This window comes from Sabethes cyaneus, chromosome 1, assembly GCF_943734655.1.
Source record: "Sabethes cyaneus chromosome 1, idSabCyanKW18_F2, whole genome shotgun sequence".
Taxonomy (NCBI): Eukaryota; Metazoa; Arthropoda; class Insecta; order Diptera; family Culicidae; genus Sabethes; species Sabethes cyaneus.
Genome location: NC_071353.1, coordinates 165,500,005 through 165,521,183, shown reverse-complemented (window position 1 = coordinate 165,521,183; position 21,179 = coordinate 165,500,005). Strand labels below are relative to the sequence as shown.

The window sequence follows — 21,179 nt, the reverse complement described above, 5'->3', positions numbered from 1 at the left end:
TGGTATATTTTCTATGGATTTCCCCACTTTAAGAGGGGGGGGGGAGGCTCCTATACAAATGAAAAACAAATTTCCTCATAACTCGAGAACTAATCAAGTAAATGGAACCAAATTTGACATGTAAGTGGTTTTGGACGCAAGATTTTTTTCTATGGTGAATTGAGACCCCTCTCTTCTTTAGAAAGCGAGTTATGGCCCATCTCCTCTTTAAGAGGGTGGGCTTCCATACAAATGAAATGCAAATTTCCTCTTATCTCGAGAACTAATCAATCAAATGGAACCAAATTTGGCATGTGGGAGATTTTGGAGTCTTGAATTTATTTTACGATAGTTAGAAACCTCTCACCCCTGTGGTAGGGGGATTTGGACTCTCATACAAATAAAACAGAAATTTTTGCGAAACTCAAAAACTAATCGAACTCGAGAAATTCGAGACTCTTCCATAAAACATTAGTCTATACAAGACCACAAAAACTATCTATAGTAACACTAGATCATTCGGGACGAGACGGTCGCGAGTGTTGCCGGTGACCCGCCGTCGGAAGCGCCGCCCACTGGGGGGCTTGCAAAACTCGAGATTGTGACAAAGATCTTCCGAGATTCATGATTTATGTACAACACAGGTTAATTTGTGGCAATACGAAGTTTGTCGGGTCAGCTAGTTGTCAATAAAACTACACAATATTGGTATCAAAATTCATGAAATCGCTTCAGGAGGTGATGTTTATCCATTTTGAGTCCATTTAACAAGTAGTTTTCGGAATGGCCACTCCGGAGCAGGTTCTTGCGGGGCCCTATGAGGCCGCTCACATGTTTGGATAGAAACCCTAGCAATATGTATGTCAAAGTTCATGAAATCTCTCCAGGAGTTGAGTTTTATCAATTTTGAGTCCATTTGATGACTTGTCCCGGCAATGGCCACTTCGGGGCAGATTCCCGTAGGGCCCTGTATGACCACAAGCATGTTTGAATAGAAACCCTAGCAATAAGTATGCCAAAATTCATGAAATCCGCCCAGGAATTGATCATTATTCATTTTGAGTACATTTGATGGGTTGTCCCAGGAATGGCCACTCCAGAGTAGATTCCCGTGGGGCCATATGAGGGCACTAACATGTTTGGATAGAAACTCAGCAACAGCAAAATGTATGTCAAAATTCATGGAAGCACTCCAGGAGTTGATTTTTATCCATTTTGAATCCAACTGACGAGTTGTCCCCGGAGTGGCCATTCCGGGGGCAACTCAACCAATGGACTTGAAATGGATAAAAATCAACTACTGAAGTGATTTCATGAATTTTGACACATATATTGCCGAAGTTTCTTTTTATGTCAAACAAGTTAGTGGCCATATCGGGCCCCTCAGGAACTTACTCCGGAATGGCCATTCCTGGGACAACCCATCAATTGTACTCAAAATAGATACTAATCAATTCCTGGACGAATTTCATGAATTTTGACAGGGTTTCTAGGGGGTGCTAGAGTTTCTATTCAAACATGTTTGTGGTCATAATAGACCCCACGGGAATCTGTCCCGAAGTAGCCATTCCGGGAACAAGTCAATAAATGGACTCAAAATGGATAAAAATCAACTCCTGGAGTGATTTCATGAACTTTGACATATATATTGCTAGGGTTTCTATCCAAATATGTTAGCGGCTTCACAGGGACCTACAGGAACAAGCTCCGGAGTGGCCATTTCGCGGACAACCCATTAAATGTACTCGAAACGGAAATAAATCTATTCCTGGACGGATTTCATGAGTTTTGGCATACATGTTGCTAGGATTTCTATCCAAACATGTTAGTGGCCTCATAGGCCCCCACGGGGCCCCTACTCCGGAGTGGCCATTTCGGAGACAACTCATCAAATCGACATAAAATAGATAAAAATCAACTGCAGGAGTGATTTCATGAATTTTGATATACATATTGCTAGGATTTTTACCGTATGAATCACGAGCTACAGGCCTTGTTTGGAGAGAATCCCATCGTACATTTGGCGAAAGTCAGTAGGCTACGGTGGGCCAGACGCGTCGTAAGAATGCCGGACGATAGTGCGACGAAAACAGTTGTCTTTAACAACCGTACTGGCATCAGGAACAGGGGCTCAATGTGCAAGATGGCATGATCACGTCGAAAGTGATTTGTGACTTTTGAGACGACTGGAAAATTGGCGACGAGTGGCCAAAGTTCGAGTTAAATGGAGGCGACTGCTTGAATCAGCACGAGCTACCCCGGCTTTAGGCTACTGACGATGACTACAATATATTGTGTCATCCACGTTTATCGTACGCAACTACTGACCAATAAATTTAATTCAATTAATTTTTCTAACGGGACAACGTAACTATATCAGTAAATATCAATAATAGCGAAACCTTACTGATACTTAGTGATATTATTGCTTACTGATAACTATCAGTAGTTAATGATAGTTTTCCCATCCCTAGTCGAAAGTTGTATAAAAATCGTCCAAGAGTCACCTAAAAGTCATTTGAAACCCTCTGAAAGTCATCTAAATCTAAAAATTGTCAAAAAGCTGTGCAAAAATTGTCTGAAAGTCTAAATGTGGTATTGAAAATCTGCTAAAGGCCATGTAGGTCACCTAATGGTCCATCAAAGAGTTTAAAAATCGTCTAAAATCTAAAAGGCATCTATGTTCCACCATAACTTCGGAATGCCTGGACGGTTCTTCATCTAACTTGGCATACATTTTCCTTGATATAGAAGAATCAGAACAGGAAGGCTGACAAAGGGGGGGGGGGGGCTCATTTTACTAAGCCACCCCAGCGATAAAGAATTCGGAAAAAAAGTGTAAAGGGCAATTGTAGATTTAATTATTATCTACAATATTGTTGAAGCAATTTTTTCTTCGAAAAAATATTTTGCCGGTAATTTAACATCAACTCTGATATGAAATTCATACTCACATGTTTAGAAAGAGTCTGCGAGGGAAAGCAGCTGCGTAGCAGCAGCACAGCTCAGCACCATATTATCATCGTCACGTGTTTATTTTCTCCCCTCTTCTAAACGCTGTGCCTGTTGTGCTGTCGTTGACATGACAACCGTCTGTTGTCAAAATAAAGTCACGCGGAATGCGCGGATGTATGACACTGCCGCATGACGGACGGACGGGCTGTCATATGCCGAAGCTGATGCTGATGCTGCTGTTGGCGGCGCTGGCTGTAGCTGGTGCTAGTGTTAGTTGGTTGGTCGGTCAGAACAGAAATAAAAGCGGTTTTTCAAGATAAGCAAGGTCAACCAGAGACGAAGTCGATGCTGACTCTTGTTTTTTTAGTCTAACAACAGAAGCTGCGAAAATTGCTTCGTGCGTCATCAAGTGCTGCATGTTTTGTAAACATCGGCACAGTACCGTCCGTGAATCGGGGTAAAATTGAAAGCTAATGTTAGAGATTAATAAATGACACCAGCGAATATGCGGATATTCTTCGCTTCAATCCCGTAAGCAAACAGCAGACAATTAGGTACGGGGTATTGATTCCGATAGATTCTGCAACGGGCAACGTGACAAAGCACAGACTCATCGCTTGCGAAAATTAACGACCACAGATAAAAAACGAAAAACTTTTCCCCCAAAGTCGTAAACAAGAGGAGCCAAAATCAATCCGGGATAAAGTTTACGACAATAGGCCAGCGCGTAATCAACGGAACCCGGAGAAGTAAAACACATTGTCTCGCTGTCTGCCGATGTCAGTGCGTGATTCGTCTAAGCTCCCGCGTCGAGACAATTTGGCAAAGAGGAAAGAGGACGGACCGGACAGCCGATCATATTCGTAGGGGGCGCACCATACACCGGCCACTTTTGCCTGCCTGCCCGAAAAAGAGCTTCCCCAGCCCACCGTTCCGTCCGTCCGTCCTTTCGGTATGGGTCGGTCTAGTGTTTTGTTTGCTTTCTTCTTCTAGCTCGCTGGTCTTTCATCATTCGTAGGTTCTTTTTTTTTTGTTTTGAGATTTGATCACTCGCCGCTATGAAGCTGTTGATCTGTGAACATTCAAATTGGCCACGACTCTGACGGCGGTTTTTACTCTGTGTAGTGTTCTAGGTAGGTATGTTGTTTTTTGTGTGTTGTTCATGTTTGCAGCGATCGAAATGCCAAGATTAGCGCATCGGACTATTTAGTTGTTGTTGTTGCTGTGCTGTGCTGTGCTGTGACGAGAGTACCGCATGTGTTGGTCTCAAAACCCATTCACTGCTCACTGGCGACGCTCCCTCCCCAGCCTCGGTTAACATTTCAATCGCAGCAACCTTTGAAAAAATGGAAAGTTTTTCGTTTCACTTTTGACAGTTCTGTTTGTCGCTAATCTTTTCAAAGTGGTGTGAATTTAATTTCGATTTTAGGTTGGAAAAAAGTGGCCTATCGTCATGCAACGGGTTATAACAGATTCCTATCGAAAGAATCCATCAATGTCAGCGGTGTCTGCATGAGAAATGGGATTGAATACCACATCACGGGCAGAGCATCATCCTTCTTTCGAGGTAAGGTCCGTCCGTCGCTAGGAACGATCTGAATTGCTGTGACGAAAGAATAGTGGCGTTTTTGTCTTTCTCTAGTTCGAGAGCAAAACAATAAATACCACGGACAGGCAGACAGCGTGCCAATTTCTGCTGCGGCACGACGAGCCTCATAGACCGGTCCGTTGCAGCCGAGAACAGAGCTAGAGCAGTGTCCTTCCTCCGTATTTTTTCCCCGAGTGGAACAACGAAAACGGGCAGTGAAAAATCGATCCCAATTAACCAGGCAAGTATACGCGTGAATTGCATGGGAAAACAGTTTAGCAAGCTGATGGATTCTGCCAGCAGGCCGCCGCATACGTGCAGTGCTTTCGTAATTAGGCTGCAGATTATTAAGTTAAGCCGGCATTACGGGTTTGACATTTTGGCTTCCATCAGAAATTGGGACGGGAATAATTAAAAGCTGGTACCTACCAGCAGAGAAAAAAAAGTTGATGCTTATTTTTGGAATGCTAACGAGCTCTCATTAGTCTCGAGGCTTGCAAACGCACTAACTTATTATAATGGAATCAAAATAATGACTGTAAATCAAAGGTAACACGGTTTTAATATTATGTGAAATTGCATTATTTTGATGACCTCGTCCTCACTGGCGTGCCTAGGCTGGGGCACACTGCACTGGGGTACGTGCCCCACCCTTTCTTTAAAATTTAATATCAAACAAAATATTTTTTGTAACCCAGAAGTCCGCAGTTTTCGTATTAATTTACCACAATTTTGTGATGAGTAAATTAACTGCGTAAAATAGTCGCAGTTTCAAGTCCAGTTTTAAATTAATTTTCAACTTTAAGTTAACTTGAGATCAATTACAAGTCCAAATTAAGTTCTAGATTCATGCCCAATTACAAAACAGATTTCAAGTTCAATTTTATGTCTAGTTTTAAGTTCATTTCCAAATATATGTGAGTGTCTGTAATCGATTTAAACATGGAAAAAATTCAATTGGATGTATCAAAAAGATCGAGACCGGCTGAAATACCGAACTTCTTTCCCAAATATTGCATGGATGGTTTGCTACTTTCGCTTTACATACTCTTCAACGCATCTTTGACAACTAGAATATTACCAGATATCTGAAAAATATCGCATATTGCACCGATTCACAAAAATGGTTTGAAGATATCAGTAAAAACCATAGAAGCGTTTCTGTTTCGTTGACCATACCAAAGATGTTTTAAAGTATTGTGATATAACCATACCTGGTATATACGGATCGAGCCTCTAATGCTAAACTGTCAACACAGATTCCTCAAACAACGCTCAACAGTGGCATTGCAATCGAGCAATCACTATCGTCTTCACCGAGTGTGTGACGTCTGCCGGTCGTCGGACGCGGCTTGCAATCATCCGAGACCAACTCATTACGTTGCATCTATCACCGTAGCCAATCACGATCTCCTGTAGGCGGTTTCAAGAAGCGCTAAAATCAGTATTGCCTGTGCCTCGGAACAACAGAGACACTTCGACGACAAGAAGCAGGATGGCATAGGAAAAACCGAAGAAAACTAACCACTACATTAAGCAAACGTGAAAAATGAAGATTTGTTAACCCTCGAGATGGTGTTTGCTACGATATGTGTTTTCGGAAAGTCCTCGAATGTGCTCTTTGCTTAGATATCGGTTCGCGATTTAGCCCCTGATAGGTTAGTGTAGGAGGCCTAGGGGATACTGCACTAGCCGATGGTTGTTCAGGGCAGGTCCCTCAAACGTCTGACTAAAACTTACAGACAAAAAGCTGACCAACTTAACGTTGGGTGAATCCGGACGGCCGACCAAACAGGGCATAAAGGACAACCATCGGCTAGTGTAGTAGGCGCCCTACACTAACCTACCGGGGGCTAACTCGCGAACCGATCTGGGGGGAAGAGCGCATTCGGGACTAACACTTGCTGAGAGAACGGTATTTGGCAAACATTGTTCCGACTGTTAACAGATGTTCATTGGACCAATTTTGCTTAACTTAGTTACTCTAAGGGTTAGTTTTGTGTCGGTAGCTTACTGCACGCTGCTCTCGCTAATTCTGGACAATACAAATTCCAAACTGCTCACAATGCGCTCAGGAGTACCTCAAGGTGGTCATTTAGGCCCTCTACTGTTTGCTATCGTCGTGAACAAATTACCCAATACAGTAATTGATGTTTTTATGTTAATCTATGCTGGTGACGTAAATAGTTCCTGTACATTCCCCGAAGGATTGTACGACTCTTCAAGAGAATTTGTATCATTCTCTTGGCTTTTGCAAAGCCAAACAGGGTTAAAAGTGAACGTTTCCAAATGCATTGTGGTCTCTTTCAGTCGCAAATCGCGCAAAATAAGCGAATACGGATACCGTCTAGGTGCTGATTTAGTCCCAAGCAAAACTTGCCACTGCGAGTCAGGTATTAAAATGAATAATGAATTGACCTTTAGCAAGCACATAGAGCAGATAGTAACGAAATCAAATTTATTATTTGAAATAATGAAATCGTTTCATTGCCGTGAAATAGACGATCGCTATACGATAGTCGTTATTTAAACGGCATTGGTCCATACGACAATTGTGTATGCAAACGTGGTGTGGCGTTAAGGAGAGTTAGGCCGTTCCATTTAACGAACAGGTCGCGGAATTATTTCCGGAATGAGCCCATCTATCGAATGAAGGCTGTCAAGTAGGCAGCTAAAACATAATAACCATGTATGAACTGAAGTAACGGTCAAAGTCTAGACATCAATAAAGACAAATCAACAAATATAATTTCAAGTCCTATTTTAATTGCTACTTGAAGTTCAATTTGACGTCTTATTCAAACTCTGATTTTAAGCCCAACTTCAAGTACAATTTAATGTCCGATTTCATGTTCAACTTTAAATGCTTTCAAGGCCAACTTCAAGTCCGATTTCTAATTCAGTTTCAAGTCCAATTTATACCCATCTTATATTTGAAGTCCAATTTTAAGTTGAGTGATGGCGGAAAAGTTTGTTGAAAAGTCGGAGAATTATGTTCAGTCACCTGGATTTTTCCTGTTCCTGAGTTATGGTCGAAAAAACTCGGTTTTCCTGAATATTTGCCTAATTCAAAAGTTTATTCTTCATGTACCGAACAGTACGTTGTTCGAGCAAACAGTTTCTTACGAAAATGTGACGTAAACTGGACACACGGGATAGAAAAAGAAAAAAAACTGAAAACTGGTAAAAAACGGAAGAAAAATCGTAACACAAAGGGAAAGAAAACGGGACGTAATAAGAGGAAAAGACGAAAACGGCAGAAAAAGAGAAAACGAGGCAAAAAAAGAACAGATTAGACTGAAAAAGAGGGAGAACGAATGAGAAAAGCAGAAAATTAAGAGAACAGAAGGTAAAACGAGGAAAAGCGGAACGAAAATGAACACAAACTGGACAGAAGCGGAGCAAAAATAGAACAGCACAGGAGGAAAAATAGAACAAAACAGGAAACAAACCGAAAAGAAAAGGAGGGAAAAAAGGTAGCGGGAAATTTGAGCAACGAGAAATAACAGAAAATAAGGAAAATTGAGAAAAGAAACTGAAAACGGGATCGAACGTCAAACAACGGGGCGCAAAAGGAGGAAAACCAAACCAAAAAAATAGAAGAGGAGTTAACGGGACAGAAAGCAAAAAAAAAGACTAAAAAATAGACCTGAAAATGGAAGAAAAAGGACGAAAAATGAAACAGAAAAATGAAAAAGACGAGGCAATTCTGGACTGAAAGCGACCAAAAATGGGACAGTAAAATAAAAGTTGGAGCAAACAGCTGGTACAAAAAAGAAATAACGAAAAAAGAAAAAAAAACGAGACAAATAAAGGGAATATGGAATAGAAGGAAAAAAATGCTAAAAAGGTGGGAAAACGGGAAAGAGACGAAACGGGGTAGAGAAAACGGCACAGAAAACTAGAATAATCAACACCGGTAGAAAAAACGAGGAAAACGGGAAGAGATAACCACCAAATTAGCTTCCATTACTCTAAGGACCGGCTGCGAAGAACATTTAGAAACATTTTCTCGGGTAGAAGATGTCAAACGGGACATAAAAGGAGAAAGTTGGAACAAAATGGGATTGGAATGGAAAAATGGGACCGAAAAAGAAGGAAAAACGAGAAACACGGACCAAACTGAATGGTAAAACTGGAGAATTAAACTCTAAAAACGAGAGATTAGAGTGGAAAACCGGAGAGCAAAGGTAAAACAACCCCTAAACAGAATAAACGTTACAGAAAAAAAGAAAAACGAACCATCTATAGAAGGAAAAACGAAACAGATGAAAACGAAAAGGAGTTAGAAAAAGCGGGAAACGGAACAAGGGAAGAGTAAAGACGGAAAATATAACCATAAGCGAAAAATAAGAGGAAAATCAGGATTGAAAGTAGGAAAAAATGAGGCAGGAACGAAGAAAAACGGTACAAAAAGATAGAAAACACGTAGCAGAAAAAATAGAAACGAAAAAAAAACGCAAAAATAAAAAGATGCAAAAAACTGCACAGAAAAAGAGGGAGAAACGGGAGAGAGATGAGAAAAGCAGAAACATGAGCGAAAGAAAAACCAGAAAATAACCGCAAACTGGACCGAAAAGGAGCAAAACAGAACAAAAAAAAAAGAAAAAACCGGATAGAAAAGGTAGAAAAGATAGGGAAAAGATAATACAGGAGCAGGAAAATTAAGAAAAAAGAACAGAGAAAAAGGAAGAAAATGAAGAAAAAAATGAAAACGGAAAACAAACTGGATCAAACACAACCAGTACGTGACAGACAAGGAGAAAAAGCAGAAGATAATAAGAAAACTAATAAGAAACTCAATTTTCCTGCTCCCGGTATTTCTCCTTTTCGTCGTTTTCTATTCCGTTTTTTCCGCTTTTTTGGTCTCGTTTTTCATCTCTGGCCATTTTGGGATCACAGCCGGTCGTGAAGTCTGTCGATAAAGAAGGGGGTCCAAGGGTCAAGTTTTGCTTTTTGAAGAGAAAATGACGAAAATGGAGCCTAAAATAGATTAAACGTACAAGAAAAAAGCAAACACGGGACATCTAAAAAAGGAATTCTTTTAGAAAAGAGGAACAGACGAAAACGAAGAGCTGAAAAAAAGGGAAAAAGGGACAAGACGGAAAGTGAGTGAAAAACAGGGTTATAATCTGGACGAAAAGTGAAAAATGGGACAGAAAACAATGACATAGAAAACACAGGACATAAATACAAGAAAACCGATACATAAACAAGAAAAACGGGGCAGGAAAAGAGCAAAAAACACAAGTGGTAAACGGGAAAGATAATAAACACGAAACACAAACTGGGCAGAAAAGGTGAACAGAACAAAAATGAAAAAAAAACGGGATAGAAATAGAGGAAAAGAAAATACAGGAGCAGAAAAATTAATTGAGTAGCGAGAACAGAACAAGAAGAAATGGAGAATAAAAAAACAAACAGAAGACTAACAAGATAAAACGAAAACCAAAACGTGACAGAAAAGCAGGACATAGTAAAAGGAAGTACGAAACAGATGAACTGTACAGATAACAAACTGCAACGAGACTGGGGAAGAGGAAAAACGGACCTGAAAATGGAACAGGAAAAACGGACAAAGAAAAAAGGGAGAGAAAACGAGATGTAAAAACGAAAAAAGCGTGAGAAAAAAGTGAAAACGAAGTAAAATTAGCGGAGAAAAATTGGAAAACTGGGAAATCTAAATATAAAAGATGGAAAAACGATAAAAACGAGGAAAACGAGAAAGAAAATGATCCCAAAATGGACAGAGATGGAAAAATAGACCAAAAAGGAAAAAAACGGAATGGAAAAGGACGAAAAGGAGAAATACCGGGAGCAGGAAAATTAAGAAACGAAACGAGAAAAAGAAGAATATCAATACATTAAACCAACAGGAAAAAACAAAACGAAAAATTGAACGTGGCAGAAAAGGAGGAAAATAGGGCATAAGTGACAAAAACAAAACAGAATAGAAAAGGTCCTGTTAACTAACAGAACAGATAACAAAAAACGTGACTGAAAAAGTGGAAAACCTAGCCTGAAACTGGGACAAAAATGACGAATAACGGAGCAGAAAAGTTGGGAAAAGTGAAGAGCGTGACAAGAAAGGGAAAATGGAACAGAGAACAGGAGTAACCCAAAGAAGACTAGCGAGAGAGGAAAATGAAAACTGACACAGGAAACGAGCAAAGCACTATGGGTCAGAAATTAAAATTTCGGGACACATATATTTGCGGTTAAACCGCATGTCTCAGCTTAATGTGGTCTTCGACAACTTTTTGAAATAAAATGATGCATCTTTTGAAGGGGTCTTCCAATATTTAGGTGTTACTTTAACAACAATTTAACTATTAACTTTTTGAGTACATTTTTTTCACCTTTTTGGTTTCAAAATATTAAAGATAAACCAATCTCAAGTAATTTTTCTGAAGATATGAAACTTCTATCTTTTACCCATTTTCAGTAATAGACCTTTGTTTATAAACGACCCCTCAAATCACATTTCTTCTTGTAACATGTTTATTTCAACAGACAGCTCAATGTGATGTTCTAGACAACATTTTGCACATAAAAGAGGAATATTTTTGCTGAAGACTGTTTTGCTTTTTCTGCAATATTAATTAATAAGATATAACTGTTTTTAGGTTAAAAACCGCCTGATGAAAAACGTGTATTTTTTCAAGGGTGGTGTCTTCGGAGAAGTAAAATAATAAAATATAGCGCATCTTCCTGCACTATTAGGGTCATACAAACTTTTGTTTTCTTAAATAATTAAAAAAAAGTTTTTTTTCTCCAAAAGTTGCAGAACATCTTCTATATAATAAAACCAAGTTGGTTCGTTTGTTTGTAAGGGATAAACTCAAGAACGGCAGGACGGAATTGGATGATTCTTTTTTCAGTTGATGTGTTTTGGTTTGCGTCAGGTTTATACGCAAAAAAAATATTAAAAATCTACGCGAAAAACTGAAAAATAGTAAAAACCCGATATTTTACTTTTCCCGCCATTCGTCGCATAGATAATGTTTTAGACTACTATGATTATTTTCGGTGCAAATCAACCGGCGTCGCATTCAATATGAAGCGTCGTTGCTGGGCTAACAAACATGTTGATGAGGGTAACTTTGATTGAATGGCCAATAGTGCCTGATTTTCACAGAACATCTGTTCGTTACAACTGTGTTAGAAATACTGAATACTGAAATACTTAGAAACTGAGTTAGAAATGTTTGTTCGATTTAATCGACGTTTTTCGGCGAAAGAAGTATGAAGATTTTTAAATACCAGTTAGTCCGGACGTTTCGAGCTACTACTGGTCTTCGCTCATCATCTACGGACAACTTTTTCGTCCATTAGGTTCTACTTGGTTTATCTTTCTCCAAGTCCAAGTAGAACCTAATGGACGAAAAAGTTGTCCGCAGATGATGAGCGAAGACCAGTAGTAGCTCGAAACGTCCGGACTAACTGGTATTTAAAAATCTTCATACTTCTTTCGCCGAAAACGACGATTAAATCGAACAAACATTGCGGTGGCGGCGATTATCTGAAATCAACATTAGTTAGAAATGGTAATCTTTCCAGAATCCTAAAACTTATTGCCAAATATTCATTGAAAACATGTGGAAAATGTTGATTTTTCAATTTATAGCACTCAACAGTTAAGCTGGCTGTTAATTTATTTTTTGTAAAAGTAAATTCGATAGCTCTAGATAATGCCTAATTCCGTCTGCTGTAGTTGTCCGTTAATATGGTATGCAATATACATATATTGAAACAGAATCTTTATTCTTGCTAATAAACAGTTTTATGGGCTAGCAAATTTAAAAAATAATAAATGTTGTATAATGCGTTGGGGGTTCAGTTTATAAAAGAGCCTAATAGTCTAAAACTAATTCTTTCACATCATTTATCAAATTATTGAAATTAATCAGAACTGGAAACTTTCTACGTTGTATGCGTTTCTAATGCATGTTTACATTTACATTTTCGTATGTTTGAGGAGCCTAGCAAGAAACGAAATTAGCAAATAACATTGATTATATTTTGAGGAATAATGAAACCTATCAGATTGGTTTAATATACTAACAAAGGTAATTGTTTGAGGACTTTCAGTAGAGTATAATTCATTCGATAAATTCTTACCAATCGATTGATAAGTAAAATTAAAAATCTAATGAATCTAATTGACATTCTCATTTCATACATATGAATATCAAATTTAAATTCAAAAATTACGGTGGCAATCACAACAAAGCTCTGGCTTCGATAGAGGAAATCGTAAGTGTCAACAAATTATATGTTTAATAAACCAAAAATTTGCGTAAAAAAACAAACAAAATTTCAAATCAATAATGGGGGAATGCACAAAGGCGAAAGAAAACATTTGAGGGCGTTGAACAGAACAATCATAGATTTCGGCGGCAATGAAAATATAGTTGGTGGTGAAACGATTCTGTTCTCAAAAAGTTTTGAATGTATATTGCATATCATTAGATAGTTAACTGCAGTAGACGGAATTAGGCGTTATATAATAACATCGAGTCTACTTTTACAAAAAATAAATTGACACTCAGCACAACTGTTGGCTACTGAGAATTGAAAAATCAACATTTTCTATATGTTTTTGGCGTATATTTGGCAATACATTTTACGATTTTGATTGCCATTTCTAACTAATGGTTTAGCACAGTTGTAAGAAACAGATGAAAATCCGGTAGTCAATTAACCATTCCCTCAAAAGATAAACTTCTCAAAAACGCACAAAACTTAACCTACAGTTTGAGTACATCCAAAATTTACTATTTACGGCATTTAATTCAATTGGTGGCAGTACGAAGTTTGCCGGGTCAGCTAGTACTTATATAAATCACTTATATATTATTAAATAATGCATATGAAGCAAAACAGTCTTCAGCAGAAATATTCCTCTTTTATGTGCAAAATATTTTCTAGAACATCACATTGAGCTGTCTGTTGAAATAAACATGTTACAAGAAGAAATGTGATTTGAGGAATCGTTTATAAACAAAGGTCTATTACTGAAAATGGGTAAAAGATAGAAGTTTCATATCTTCAGAAAAATTACTTGAGATTGGTTTATCTTTAATATTTTGAAACCAAAAAGATGAAAAAAAGTTTACTCAAAAAGCTATTACTTAAATTATTGTTTAAGTAACGCTTAAATATTGGACGACCCCTTCAAAATATGCAACAATTTTTTATTCAAAAAGTTGCCGAAGACCACATTGAGCTGAGACATGCCGTTCAACAGAAAATATTTTTGTCCCGAAATTTGAATTTCTGGCCCATAGTGCAAAGCAGGAAAGGTCAAACGACATGTAAAAAGAGAAAGACGGGAAAAGGAAATGGGAATGGGCTGGGACTGGGACCCAAATCATACCAAAAAAAACTGGCAAAGTAAAACTGGTGAGAAAAAGAGGAAAAATTCTACTCCCGAAAACCAGAGACTAAAGTGAACAAAGGGAGCTTAGAATAGAATGAACGTGACCAGTGCTTAGAAACCTTTTATTCATATTATGCAATACGCATGAATTAATGCAATATACTACTCATTCTTTGCTGTTTCTAGTACAGATGAAAAAAACCCAGCATTTTTAACGATTCGAGTGAATCACTTGCGCTGATATTCGTGTTATTCCGTCTCGACAATAGTGAATGAAATCAAATGTGAATCATTCCTTCGTATTGAACTGCCGACAACGGCAAACAAAATTACGATAAACGCGTAAACATTGCTCCAAAGTTTTAATTAATTTCCTTCTGCCAAGTTTTGCTTGATTGTAAAAAGCAGACAGTTCAAAATACTAAACTTTTAAATCTAAAATATCCGTCAAGAGAGTCAAGATAATTGAGTGACCGGTTAGTCTCGAGCAATCACTCGGCACAGCAATTCATGGCTGTATTGTTTTGAAGGGTAGAAAACTAAGAAAGACAAATACTGTGAGCAGTTCAGTAACCATGTCTACTTGTCTCATACTAGACATGTCATGTCGGGGGTAAATGCTGTATGCGCTGAATGCACTTTTATATTCGCCTTCATGCAGGGCTGTCAATGTTTTGAGCACTAAACGTGACAGAAGAAGAAAAAACGGGGCATCTAAATGAGGAAAAATGTAACAGATAAAGATGAAAAACGAGCAAGGGGATTAGATAAAAACTGGGAATGAAAAATCGAAAAAGGGAAGAAAAGACGGAATAACTGGAAAGAAAATTACAAAAAAAAAGTGTGAAACCAAGAGGAAAATCAGGACTGGAAGCTAGAAACTATGGGACAGGAAACGAAGAAAAAATAAACTGTTAGATAGAAAACATGTGACAATGAAGAAAAGTGAAAGCCAAAACCAAGGCAACGATACAAAAAATTGAAAAACGGAATTGGAAAAGAGAAAAAAAGGGAACACAAATAATTTCAAGCCCAAATCCATTCCAATTTCAGTGAAATTTCAAGTCCAATTTGAAATAAAAACTTGAAATTTTCTCTGCTATTTAGTCTAGTCCTATTTCTTGTCTAATTGTGATTTGTGAGTGAAATTTCTAGTCCAAATTACTCAAAATTTTAGTCCAATTTCAAATCTCACTTTAATTTCGATTTCCAAATCCAAGTCCAAATTAGTCCAATTTCAACTTTGATTTTAAATACCATTGCACCTAAAAGTCATCTAATTACCAGTGCATCTAATAGGCCGGTATTTTTGTCATAAGTAATAAGTAGATTCACCATCCTACGTTTACTCTGTTTTTTTTTTCTCAAGCCAAAACAATCTTCTGAAAGGTCAGGTTCCCCACCTTTTGCTAATGTCTGGGTACGCTAGTGCTCATCGTAATAAAATCTGTCTAATTATTCCTGCTCTCTCGAGCCAATCCGAACTTCCAGTCCGGAAAAAAGACTAACCTTTGACATACACCGCCCTTCGCTTTGACCCGGATTGCTAACAGCTGTTTCCCGGTGAATTCTTGCTAAAAGCTCATTACGAAAATAGAGCATTCGAGAGTTTTAACCACTTGAGTTTTTCCTTTAAATTGTGATTGTTTTTAGTGTCCATCCGTTGTATGGAATGCTTTTCTACCGAGCAAGACACAAAAAATGCCGTCTTGTGCAACGTCGGGGGAAAAAAATTAAACGCAATCACAAATCAACCGCTGCTGTCGTTGGTTCTGTGAGAATTTTCCACCCCCATCCCACCCCACCACACCGGCCACACGGTTCCACGGTTTGTTGTGCTGTTGGCGCCGGCAAACACCCACTCGTCGGTCGGTCGGTCGTTCCGATTTGGCCAATCCTTTTCGGCTCGGGCGGCCGACCCGTGAAGTGTGCGAAGGCGATGGGACGGGAATGAATGTGCTGCCACTGTGGATGGCGCTGAGTGACACTCGCAGCTAATTTCCGCCACGAAGTAAACAGGGTTTTTTTTTCACGAAACATTACCTCGACAGCGTGTCCTCTTGGTTCGCTGCAGTAGCCTGACCAAACCGCCCGCCGCGCCGTGCTGGTAGGCAGGCAGGCGGGCAACCAGGCAGAGGTCCGTTTCTTATCACACTCACTCATACACGTACACAGTCGTCCGTTCGCAGTCCGTTCCTCGCACAACCGAAGAAAGACGGCGTGCGACGCAGTCTGAAGCTGATAAGCTGCTGCTGCTGCTGGCTGCAAACAGGGTTGCGCTTTCACGGATGCACTGGCAACCCGGCCGACCGTGGCTGACTGCCCTGCCCGGCGTTGGGCCAACAACGGGAGAAGAGAGCAAGAAAGGCGATACCTCGTCGGAGAATATAATACTATACATTCAGCATTGTGATCAATTATTTATACGGATGGCCGTGGCGAAGCAGGATGGAAATAATACTTGGAAATGAGAATACACTAGCGAATAGGATGATGATGATATACCTCTATATGATAAGAGAATCGGTTTTCTGTTGCTGTCGTTGTTGCTGCGGCTGCTGCTGCCACTGCTGTTATTGTTGTTGATGATGATGGTGCTTTTGGGGACTCTTTGGTTCGACCTCGAAGGTAAAGATGACCATGAGCAGAACACTGCTAGCTGGTTGGGCTATCTATATCGACTGCACTAACAATCACTGTGCACAATGGTAGAAGGGCCCAGCCTATGATTGTTCCAGATTTTTGGACGGACACAATAATAAACTACACTATAGGAATCGATTTCACCTCCGGTTGCCAGCCAGCCGCGGTTCGAACTTCGAACTCTTCAATATTGCCGCAGCCTTCAACACACTTAACACTTAAGAACGCACCGAACGAAACGCACTATTTGCTTACTCGCACCAATTTTTTCCCCGAATTCCGCATTGTCTTCGGAAAGGACTTCTATTCCGTCCGACGGTCAACTGATTAACGGTCCCCGCGATGTGTCCCCGATGCAGTGCAGTAGTGGCCCAGAAAAGAAGAAATAACTGATGAAGGTGAAACTAACTTCTTCTTTTTGCTGCTGCTGCTGCTGCTACCACTACTGAGGTTACCTCCACACTTCTGGGGCCGGAGACGATTTTTTCGAGCACTCCGCTCGCCGCTGGTGATAAACTGAGAGTGATTTTCGCGTTCAAGTCGCAAGCACGCAAGCAAGCTGCTGCTCCAGCTCCAGCTCCAGCTCCGGTTCGTGCTCAAACCGGAGCAAAAATAAAGAGAAACCCTCCCGTGTTACCGTGCCGAATAGGACGCGCCGCCGCTACATACCGCATGGCCATGGGGAGCCAACTCTTAAAAGAGCAGCCGCTCAGCATAGCATGATACTTCCGCGGAGCGGAGAAGCCAGCAGTGCTGCCAGTCTGGCCGGAGCTGGGGATGCTCCACCTCGTCGGCGAGGTGGAGAACCCCCAGCTCACAATTGCACAAGCAATACGTACCATCAGCAGCATGCACTCTATGTGTCCTTTTGAATTCAGGAGAATTTATCGTTTTTACTGTTTCCTGTTTTGTCTATCTTCTGGTACTGTGGAACTGCTGCTTTTGTGGCGAAACTTCCTCCCCGAAAGCTCAATGGAAGCACCGTGGTAAATGGACCCACGTTTCCTTCGAATTTTATTTTAAATCGTTATGATGTTGAAATAACACTCTTCTCGGTACAGCACAAATGTTTTACGTTGACCAATATTTTACCCAAAATTGAAACTACTCAAAGCTCTTTGAATGTGAAATCAACAACAACAACAACAACAACAACAGAGAAGCAGAAAATAATTTTTTCGGTGATGTTTAAATTTTCGTCCAATAAAATGGGAGAACTACCACAAATTGGAATACTTGTTTGTTCAACAAACTGACTAGCACATTGTGAAAATGAACACAAAACTGTTGCGTTGGTACCAATAGTAATAAAATATAATTGTTTTTACAGTGGGTTCTCGAAAAAGTTAACTCACAAGAGCGTGTGCGCTTTGAAAAGCCTCAATTTCGCTTGGTTTTTTGGTATTTCCTAATAATTTCGAACAGTTTTCCTTTGAGCTACGTAGCTTTCATCCTGTGGAGGACTGCGTAACTGTGTCAATGATGTATTTCATTCTGAATGTAGTCCACATAAAAGTGAGTCAAGTGGAAAAGTGAGAAAAAAATTATGTTTTCACATGGAAATTTAGCAAAACTGCAGTGTAAAGGTCTAGTTCAAAGCGCCTCAATGGTGTTCCTAGTTAAAGTCAAAGGACATTGCAGCCACTACGCTACGCGCTGGACATATACAGAAGCTGGGGCATCCGACCTTTCAGAAGAATGTTTTGGGCTGGAAAAACGGAGTAATCGTCGGATGGCGAATCTATTATTACATATCACAAAAAACCGACCGATTAAATTGAAAAATCCGAACTTTCGGGTGCAACTGGATCTACAATTGAAAATGAAATTGAACTAGAAATTAGATTTGGTACTGGACTAGAAATTTGAGTTGAAATTGGACTGGAAATTGGACTTGAAATCGGACTTAACATAGAGCAGTTAATTAGACTTGAATTCGGACTAATTTAAACCTCTAACGGGTAAGACCGTCTGTAGACGGCCTTCGCTTTTGAAGCTTCAGAACCACATACGAATTTTTTTTTAATTGACAAAATGAGAAATGTGTTCAGAATAGATTTCCTGACATGTTGATACTAATATCACAACATCCTGACCATGCGTTCAAAAGTTATCATCTTTCAAAAACATTTCGAAAAATTCCGAAAAAAACTACAAGGTATACAGCCCTAAGGGTTGTACGAAAGGGTGACGTAGGACTATATCAGATCATCAGATTTAAGACTAATGTAAACTGCATTTCTGGCATATGTATGTTTATCAGAATCTGTGAGTGCCATTGGGTAAGTGAATTTTTAGAAGAAAAGAGCGAAATATTCAGATTCGATTCTTCATTGAATGCAACGGTGGCTATGAAAATACGTGGACGGGATTTCATGAGTACAACGCCTGCAACCTTTCAGACATAGAGATTTCTTTTAAAAATCACTTGTGTGCATCATAAAGGTTGGAATGGATAATGAATGATAGATTATTGTATTGAATATTAGCTTGATTAGTTTCAATAATCTTACTTTAACTCGTATGTGGCCTTTAAAAGGCCCATTGGTTACAAATAACATTAAAGCCAAAGCACGTTCATCGCAAATATGATATGAAAATTCCTGCCTCCAAAAACCCCCTCATGTCAAATTTGGTTCCATTTGCTTGATTAGTACTCGAGTTATGAGGAAATTTGTATATTATTTGTATGGGAGCCCTCCCCTCCTAAAGAGGGGAGGGGTCTCAATTTACCATAGTAAAAATTCTTGCCTTTTGAAACCCCCACATTCCAAATTTGGTTCCATTTGCTTGATTAGTTCCAGAGTTATGAGGAAATTTGTGTTTCATTTGTATAGGAGCCCCCCCTCTTACGCCCTCCTTAAAATTGTTCTCTTACCGCCCTTTAAAATTGCTGGGCATTTTATCTATCCAACAACATATAAATTGTTCAGTTTCGTTCAGTAGTTTAGTAGTTACTAGCATTTGAAATCTTTCATTCAAACGTTACACTTCTATTTTCATTTTCACAAAGTGCTACCCAGTCTCAGTATAGTAAACAAAGACGTAGTCCTACGTCAAAATTATGGTGCGAAAATCCCCTATTTTACGTTTGAAGAAAAAGGACATCTAGAACAAAACGTTCAATCTCAAACTTTTCCTATGAGTAATGTACATGCTTTTTTTCAATTTTGTAAGATATTTGAACTGAAAAAATATTTGGGTAGATCGTTAGGCATAAAAAACTAAAAAGAGAAATTGAACTATTTCATACCTAGCGGTCCTCCAGAAAAATATTTTCCCATGAAAATCTTAGAGCTTCTTTTGAGTGCACTTTCATGATAAAGTGATCATTTGCTCGATCGCATCGTTTTTACGCTGTTGCCCGTTAGAGGGTTAAGCAATGAAATTTAACTTCAAACATAGACATAGACAGGAAACTAGATTCGAAGTTTTACTTGTAATAGAAATTAACAGTTGTAGTTTTTTTCTATCGCGCATTTTACCTCTTTTGTGTTCCGCTTTTTCTCTTTCCCATTCCCGTTTTTCCAGTTTTTGTTCCTTTTTCTCACCTTCTTGGTTTTTGCTCTCACTTTCCATTCGTTTTCATTACAGCGTTCAAATACAACGCTGAGCTACGCAAAGCCAAAAGGAAATCACGAGTTAAATTTTGCGAAAGCATACAAACTCTGCCAGAGGCTACGCGTCTGCAGAATGCAATGTGCAAAGACCACTGCAATGGTCTAGGGCAATTAAAAAAAGAGGATGGGAGACTCACTGTTACCACCAGGGAAACTCTGGAAGTTCTAATGAACACGCACTTCCCTGGTTCGACAGTGACCACTGGACAAAACACAGGCGGGCAGCAGCAGAATGGGTCATTACACAATGTGCCAAATAATTCGGTTCTACTTGCACGTCGATTGTTTACGGAACCTTCGATCAATTGGGCACTCAGCTCTTTTCAACCAATGAAATCTCCAGGTCCGGATGGTATTCTACCCATTTTCTTACAAAAAACGGACGGTGTTATAATGTCCGAGATCATCAACCTCTTTCGAGCCAGTTTCACTTTTCTGAGTGCCGGTCGTTTTCCTTACGACGTATCCCGTTCACCGTACCTTACCGACTATCGCCAAATCCGTTAGTAGTCACCTCAAGTAGTGTCCTTTGATTCATGCACCTGCGTCACTCTTCACTTCCAGCTTGTACTCCGCCAAATATCGTCCGCCAGGTCGTATATGTCGTCAGTGCGCATTGTTAAATCCCTAAAAACTCCCTAATCCTAATTTTAAGCTCAATCCTTCTGGCCTCTGCTATCAGTCTAGCGCAAATGGCCTGCGCCATGATAATGCTTCTGGCTTTAATATCAAAGCGCATAGCTTGCGTAGTTTGCTACAATTATTGAAAATCAAACTTCTTGGTTGGATATCTGCTTGTCGAGTTACACCCTCAAGAGCGATCTTGAAAAGCATGCAGGATAAGTTGTCAGATTGTTTCGACCCTGGCCGCGCCTCGAAGAGACTCGATCCTATGGACTCTTACAGCCTCTCCCAGCCGAGATTCGAACACACATGCCTCGATGCCAACTTAGAGGTAAAATTTCTCTTATTTCTCTTATTTTATTTCAATTCTTTTTTTTGTCAAATGAAG

At 39.5% G+C, this 21,179-nt stretch overlaps 1 protein-coding gene across 1 annotated transcript in view; it reads right to left on the bottom strand.

Annotated features, from left to right (window-relative positions):
• LOC128745378 (calcium/calmodulin-dependent protein kinase type II alpha chain) overlaps nucleotides 1-17,014 on the bottom strand; it is a 71,158-nt gene extending 54,144 nt beyond the window's left edge. Inside the window, exon 1 of the mRNA XM_053842439.1 lies at nucleotides 16,410-17,014. The gene's annotated coding sequence lies outside the window, so the exon portion shown is untranslated. The remainder of the gene's footprint in view (nucleotides 1-16,409) is intronic.
• Between the last annotated feature and the right edge of the window lie 4,165 nt (nucleotides 17,015-21,179).